The sequence below is a fragment of the Tasmannia lanceolata genome, unplaced genomic scaffold, assembly GCF_043159265.1.
Source record: "Tasmannia lanceolata isolate RefF3 unplaced genomic scaffold, GAP_Taslan_0.1 ptg000037l, whole genome shotgun sequence".
In the NCBI taxonomy this organism is placed as follows: domain Eukaryota; kingdom Viridiplantae; phylum Streptophyta; class Magnoliopsida; order Canellales; family Winteraceae; genus Tasmannia; species Tasmannia lanceolata.
In genome coordinates, this window is record NW_027518714.1 from 12,864,003 (window position 1) to 12,871,240 (window position 7,238).

The window sequence follows — 7,238 nt, forward strand, 5'->3', positions numbered from 1 at the left end:
GGTGTAGACACCCCATTTTGACCGTGCCCTAAACCCTTCCAGTTTTGCAAAAATCCCCATCAAATCAATGAGTTAGGGTCCCAAACTTAACCCTAGGCTAGCTTTGGGTCCCAGCTAGGTCCCCGCAAAATTTCGTCGAAATCCGATCGCGTTTGCCTAGCAAACGAGCTAAGACGGTGCTGTAGTGTAAATGCGCAGAAGGGGGGTGATTTATCCTGGGTGGGGCCGAACCTGGACCGAATGGGACAAAGGTTACGGGCGCGCCTTATCATTTTTGTGCGCCCATCAAATGGGGGTGCGGGGATATCAACAGGTTATTTTAACCTATATAAAAAAAAAATCAAAAACGAAAGGGGGAGAGCTCATTGGTAAAAGACAAAAAAAGATAGAGAGAGAGAGCTTCTCCTCCGGCAACGGTGCCGGAGCTCCGATCGGATCGGCCACCACCTCATCTTTGCCTCCATCCTATTTCTGCAACCCAACTCCTCCGACCACATCCCACCGGAGCCGCCCATATTTTCCCTCATCACCACCTCCGATCGAGCTTTCACCCAATCACAACCACCAACAGCCACCACCTCCATTGATTCCGGCAAGCTTGCCGGAATCCGATCACCACCGTCGAACCATCTCCACCTTCTCCTTCATTTTCCCCTTTTCTCCTCTGCAAAACCCAAACCACCATTATTCGGCCATTTCCAGCCCTACCACCATCTCCTCCACCCCACTTCCAACTTCTTCTTCTTCATTTTATTTTTTTTTTTTTTTTTTTTTTTTTTATTTTATTTTTAAAAAAAGAAAAAAAAAGAAAGAAGGAGAGATCTGCAGAGAGAAAAGAGAGAGAGAGAGAAGGATCTTCTTCTCCGACAGAAATTTCGTCGGAGTCCGATCATCACCACCTCCGACCGGCTGTGCCGGAATCCGGCCCCAACTCCGGCCACCCTTACGCTCAGGTATTTTCATTTTTTATGTTTATTTATTTATTTATTTTTAATTTTTTTTGTCGTTTCATCATTGCATGTTTGACTGTTCGTTGATTATTAATATTAAATTATCGAGAATAGTAACAGCTGTTTGAATAGTAATAGGATTAAATTTTTATTTTCGTGAATAGTAAAGGTTGCGTGAACAGTACCAGGTCGATTAATATTATTAAATCATTATTTTCGTCGATTAATATTATTAAATTATTAATTTTGTCGGTGATTAATTATTGTTTTTTGACCGTAATGATTATTTTATTTAAATTATTATTTTTGTCGGTTATTAATATTATTAAATTATTAATTTTTTTGACCGCGATGATTACTATTAATTAAGTATTATTATTTTTCTTTCGGTGGAATATTTAATTGTTATTTCGTTTCCAATTACCGATGTGGGACCCGTTTGTGTGGGGCCCGCTGATGTGGGACCCGCTGATGTGGGGCCCGCTGATGTGGGACCCGCCGATGTGGGACCCGTTTGTGTGGGGCCCGCCGATGTGGGACCCGTTTGTGTGGGGCCCGCCGATGTATGAATAGTACTTGGTAGGTCCTACTGTGAATAGTACTTTTGAATAGTACTTTTGAATAGTACTTTTGAATAGTACTTTTGAATAGTACTTTTGAATAGTACTTTTGAATAGTACTTTTGAATAGTACTTTTGAATAGTACTTTTGAATAGTAGCTTTGAATAGTAGCTTTGAATAGTAGCTTTGAATAGTAGCTTTGAATAGTAGTCGTGAATAGTAGTCGTGAATAGTAGTCGTGAATAGTAGTCGTGAATAGTAATTATAACAGTCTTCAGCACAGGAGTCAGTCCTTCAGTCAGTCCAGGAGTTTTTCCTATCATCATAGGGGTTAGGATTCTGTCCATCCTCTCATCAAGTCGTGATCTTTACCCGCTCCTGCAAGGTATAGGATGCTGTCCAACCCTTGCCGAGTTATTTTCCTGTTCGTTCCCCCGCAAAGCATAGGATGCTATCCAACCTTTGCGGGATTCCAGAAGTCTCCCTACCCGTATGATGATAGGATTTTATTCTCTGGTGTCAAAAAACAATAAAAACATTTCAAAAATACTTGAAAACAACAAAAACATTCCAAAAAACACTTGAAAATTCAAAAACATCTCAAAAACAATTCAAAATCCAAAAACATAATCAAAATCAAAAATCTCAAAAAATCTTGAGTCATGTGCAGAGTAGTTAGGAATTCGGTCCGAACTACGGATGGCTTGATCCCTAGCTGAGGGGTACGTAGGCAGCTCAGGCGTGCTGCTGGCACCCTGAGTTCAGTCACCATTTTTAGACACCATTTTTACACCCTTTCACCATTTTCAGTCACCATTTTTTGTAAATATTTCTCACAACTTTCACCATTTTTCATAACTTCAAAACCTCCAAAAAATACAAAAAACTTCAAAACCTTTTCAAAAAGATCTTCCCCTAGAGTTAGGAGTCTGTCCTAGATATTTAGGGTGTTTTAGAGTTAGGAGTCGGTCTTGATTTGTATTGATGTGGTGTGTCCTGTCGTGTGAGTGTCCCTAGAGTTAGGAGGCCTCAAGTCGATCGGTTAGACATTTAGTCGAACCGATGGCTAGACTAGGAAGCATATAGTCAACCCATGGTTTTCCTTAGAATGCACAGCCTAGATACACATAGGATATAGGGCTCACCTGCATTAGCTTAAGGCTAATCAACTTGCATTAGTTAGGGCATATAGAGTCCTAAAAATTACAATCCACTTGAATTTAAGCAATCGCACAAAAAGCTTTAAACATCAGTCGAGTCTAGTGGATCGAGTCTAGGATAGCGGTCCTAGAGTTTTAGGCATCGTAGTTTAGAATAGGGCACCGAACTACGTTGGCTCTGATTCTTCCCGAGGCCGGGATACGTAGTGCAGCTAGGATGGATGGCCATCCTGGTCCGAGTCAAGTATTGCATTAGAGTCTAGGGTTTGTCGTGTCGGGTCGTGTGTCGAGTCGTGTCGTGTTGTGTGTTATGCTGTGTTTTCTTATTTTTATGTACAGATCCTATACCTTTAGCTGTAACATGCATGTGCTTGTCCACCAGAACTTAGACACCAATTAGGCATGGCACTCATAACCTAGCTATTCTTAGGCGACATATCTTTCATTTCTTTTGTGTGTGCTTCTTATTCATCTCCGAGACATGCATGATTAGCTAGACGTAATCTCGGAGATATTCGTTCCCATTTCGCATGATTTTCGCCCAAAACTATTCAAAATTAATAATAAATGGCATAAGAGACCAGGTGCTAGCACTTGGGCGAATTGGGGGCGCCTAATCCCTTCCCCATTCGTCATCAGGCACGAACCCTATTTTATATCTCTGGTTATCCGTTGCAACAGAGCACAGCATGGGATCCAGGGCCCACTTCCTTGGATGGCGACTCTTCTTTGTTTAAGGTACGCCTCGAATCTGGGCTAGTCCCCGAATCGAGAGGTATCTCACTTTACATCGCCGCTCATGCTGTGAGGGGCACTCTTTCGAGAGTTCCTTGGTGGGGGCTCTCCTTCACGTGGACGATCTAGAGAGACTCGCGCGGGGGCCCGTCCCCTCACGCCCGTCCCGGATCTGGTTCCACACCAGGCTACGGACCCTTTGCAGATATTTTATCATTCGCTCTTCTCGGGCCTCATATACTCTTTGGATCTGACATACGACTAACTGTGAATCGCAGTACGCCTTCAGTCTCTGAGCGCGGGCCTGAATGGCGAGGTTCATTCCGGCGATGAGCGCTTCGTACTCTGCCTCATTGTTTGACGCACGGAATCCAAACCTCAGGGCATAATTCAGGACAAAGGCATCTGGTCCTGTGAGAACTAGTCCGGCACCGCTGCCACTTTTATTTGAAGATCTGTCAACACATACCTCCCAGAGCGGCTCTTCAGAACATGGAAACGGGCTGGTCGGAGGAGCTGCACTCTCAAGCCCGGGAAGGGGAACCGCTTCGGCTTCGATCTACCGCTCGGATATAACCGGTTCTGCTTCTGAAGGAAGTGCTGCTTCTGACCCGGGGTCTGAATCTGGCATGGTACATTCAGCTATGAAGTCTGCAAGAACCTGAGCTTTGATTGCTGGCCTGGGCAGATATTTGATGTCAAACTCGCTGAGCTCCACGGCCCACTTCACAAGTCGGCCTGAAGTGTCTGGACGGTGGAGGATCTGCCTGAGGGGCTGTCCCGTCAGGACCTTGATCGTATGCGCCTGGAAATACGGCCTTAATTTTCTGGCCGCCATAACGAGGGCGTATACGAGCTTCTCGACTCGCTGATATCTCGTCTCTGCATCATAGAGGACCTTACTGACGTAGTAGATCGGCTTTTGCTGGTGGTACTCCTCTCTGATCAGTACTGCTGCAACTGCCAAAGGTCCCGCTGAGAGATACAGAATCAGCTCTTCTCCTGGCTCTGGCTTGGACAGCAACGGCGGAGAGGACAAGTACTGCTTCAGCTCTTCAAATGCCGCTTGACACTCCGAAGTCCAGGGCGCGGTTTTTAAACCTTTGACTGCGTTGAAGAACGGAAGGCATCTTTCTGCGGACTTAGAGATGAATCGCCCCAGGGCAGCTACTAATCCGGTCAGGCGCTGTACTTCTCTGATAGTTCTGGGCGGAGTCAGCTCCATCACCGCCTTGATTTTCTTAGGATTTGCCTCTATCCCTCTCTGGCTTACCATGAAGCCCAGAAACTTGCCTGCTCCGACGCCTAACGTACACTTGGTCGGATTGAGCTTCATGTTGTGCTCCCTCAAGACTTGAAACGCTTCTTTGAAGTCGGCAACATGATTGCAGGCAGCTCTGCTCTTGACCAGCATATCGTCCACATATACTTCCATATTGCGGCCGATCTGCTCTTTGAACAGCCTGTTGACGAGCCGCTGGTAGGTGGCTCCTGCGTTCTTCAGTCCAAAAGGCATAACTCGATAGCAATAAGTCCCCTGATCGGTTACAAAGGATGTATTCGGAATGTCGGACTCATGCATTCTGATCTGATTGTATCCTGAGAAGGCGTCCATGAAACTTAGCAGCTCGTGACCTGCAGTAGCGTCGATGAGCTGATCGATCTTTGGGAGCGGATAGCTGTCCTTCGGGCAGGCCTTATTCAGATCTGTAAAATCTATGCAGGTCCTCCACTTCCCATTAGACTTCTTCACCATCACAACATTCGCGAGCCAGTCCGGGTACTGGATCTCGCGGATGAAGTCGGCCTTCAGGAGCCTTTCCACCTCCACTCTAATGGCCCTTCGCCTCTCCGGTGCAAAGTGCCTCCTCTTTTGTTTCACGGGCTTGCAGGTCTGATCAACCCCGAGCTCATGGGTGCTAATTGCAGGGTCGATGCCGGGCATGTCTGAAGGAGCCCAGACAAAGACATCTGCATTGGCTCTGAGGAACTGAGCAAGATCCTGCTGCGCGGCCTCTGGCAGGGCAGAGCCGATTTGAACAACCCTCTGGTCGTCACCGCTATACAACGGGATAGATATAAGGTCCTCGGCCGGCTCGTTTACTGTGATCTGGGCTTCGTCCCTTAGATCAAACAGCTCGATCGACAGAGACTCGGACGCATTCTTCCCTTTCAGTGCCGCTGCATAGCACTGCCTCGACTGGGGATGGTCCCCTCTGACTTCCCCTACGCCCCCTGGTGTACCGAACTTCATCTTCTGATGATAGGCGGAGGGAACGGCTCGGAGGAGATTCTGGCCGGGGCGACCCAGGATAGCATTGTAGGCCGACTTGGCCCTTACCACCAAGAAGTTCACCATGGCGACAGACTGGCAGGGCGGCTCCCCGATAAGAACTGGAAGCTCGATCTGCCCTTCAACTTTGACAACTTCTCCGGAGAACCCGAACAGATCAGAGTTGGCCGGCTTCAGACGGTCAGTTCCGATCAGCATCCGCTCGAAGGCGTGATAATAGAGGATGTCTGCGGAGCTCCCGTTGTCGACCAAGATCTTCTTCATTTCCCAATTCGCCACCAGCATGGTGATGACCAGGGCATCATCATGCGGGAGGATCAGACCGTCGAGATCTGCATCTGAAAAGGATATCTCGTTCTCGAGCCTGGCCTTCTTGCTGCAGGTATGGACGGCGTTGACCTGCCGGGCATAAGTCCTGCGGGCTGATGAAGAGGTTCCTCCTGCGGTCGGCCCTCCTGAAATGGTACCAATAACACCATGAGGTTGAGGTTGAGGTACCTGAGGAGGGAGGCTGGCCGGGGCCGGAGCTTGAATGCGGTCACCTAGAGGTTGAGCGCCCCGGGGGCTTCTGCCTCTGGGCCTCGGCTTGTCCTTGCGCTCTCTTTTGTTGTCATCATTTTTCAAGTACCTTCCGAGGTACCCTCTGCTGATCAACTGCTCGATCTCCTCCTTCAAATGAAGGCACGCGTTGGTGTCGTGGCCGTGGTCCTTGTGGAACCTGCAGTACTGGGACATGTTTCTTTTTGCCGACGAGGTCTGCCTCTCCGGCCACCGGATGAAGTTCTCTTCCCGAATGGTTGCCAGGATCTGTGCTCTGGACGCGGTCAGCCGCGTGTAATGCTCTCTCGGGTGGGGGCTTCTCCCCTTTCGAGAAGGGCTTCTCTCCCTGCGGGAAGGGCTACTCTCCTTCTTCTGAGACTTATCATCCCTACGCTGCTTGGTAGGGTTCTTCTCCTCAGGCCTTCTCTTGCTAGCAGAGTCCAGGGCGGCAAGAGTTTCCTCCACCGAGATGTACTCCTCCGCCCCGGCCATCAGGTCTGCGAGGGACTGCGGATTGCGCCGGGCCACCGCTCGCCTGAAGTCAGTTGATCGGGCGCTGGTCAGAAGGGCATTCGTGGCCGCGGAGGGATCCAGATTAGGAACCTGAAGGGCTTCCCTATTAAAGCGACCAACGAACACTTTCAAGGCCTCGTCATCTCCCTGCCTGAGGGCCATCAGCGAAGCCGCCGTCTTCCTGGGTCTTCTGCTGCTCATGAAATGACGGGCCAGGTTGTCCCCAAAATCATCAAAATTATCCACGGACCTGGGTTTGAGCCGCGAGTACCAGTCCCTCGCTACTCCAGTCAACGTGGTGGGGAATGCCCGGCAAAGGAATCCATCCGACCCCCCGTGGAGGAGCATTGTGGTCCTGAAAGTCTCCAAGTGGTCCACGGGGTCGGTGGTCCCGTCATACTGCGAAATCTGCGGCATCTTCCAGCCCGCGGGGGCCTCCGCGCTGAGCACTTTGTCCGAAAATGGTTGAGCGCTTGTGAAGATCCG